Raw genomic sequence first — 494 nt, 5'->3', positions numbered from 1 at the left:
CACATACAGCTATCTTAGTCCACGGTTCCTCATTTATAGTAGATAGCTATTGTTTTTATAAAATTATTTTTATATAGTTAATGAGTTGTCTTTGCATACTATTTACTAAAATTAATATAAACAAAAATATTGACTTTTTCTGAATAAGGTAAATAGTGTTGAGTGTATGACTTTGGACAAGTGTGACATAGGACAACGAAATGCAAATACAAACAATTTCTGTATTCAAATAGATCGATTTTTTTTTTTACTTACCCAACACTGGCTGTAAGGCATGATTTTTTTGTAAAATTGTTTTGAAATAATTCTAAAAAGCAATTATATACCAGACAAAACACAGGTGCAGGAGCCGGGAAAGGAAGTGATCAAATCTAAGTTTATTAACCTTTGTCTTAACAGAAATATATTAAACAAGTGTGATAATCACAAGCAAGGGAATGGAAAATTACTACTTCTTAACAGTGACTTGTGGCCTTGAAGACCATGAATGAAGA

Source organism: Sinocyclocheilus grahami, unplaced genomic scaffold, assembly GCF_001515645.1.
Source record: "Sinocyclocheilus grahami isolate Dianchi unplaced genomic scaffold, SAMN03320097.WGS_v1.1 scaffold1968.1, whole genome shotgun sequence".
NCBI classification, from domain to species: domain Eukaryota; kingdom Metazoa; phylum Chordata; class Actinopteri; order Cypriniformes; family Cyprinidae; genus Sinocyclocheilus; species Sinocyclocheilus grahami.
The sequence above is the reverse complement of the archived record's forward strand: the minus strand, read 5'-3'. Positions refer to the sequence as shown.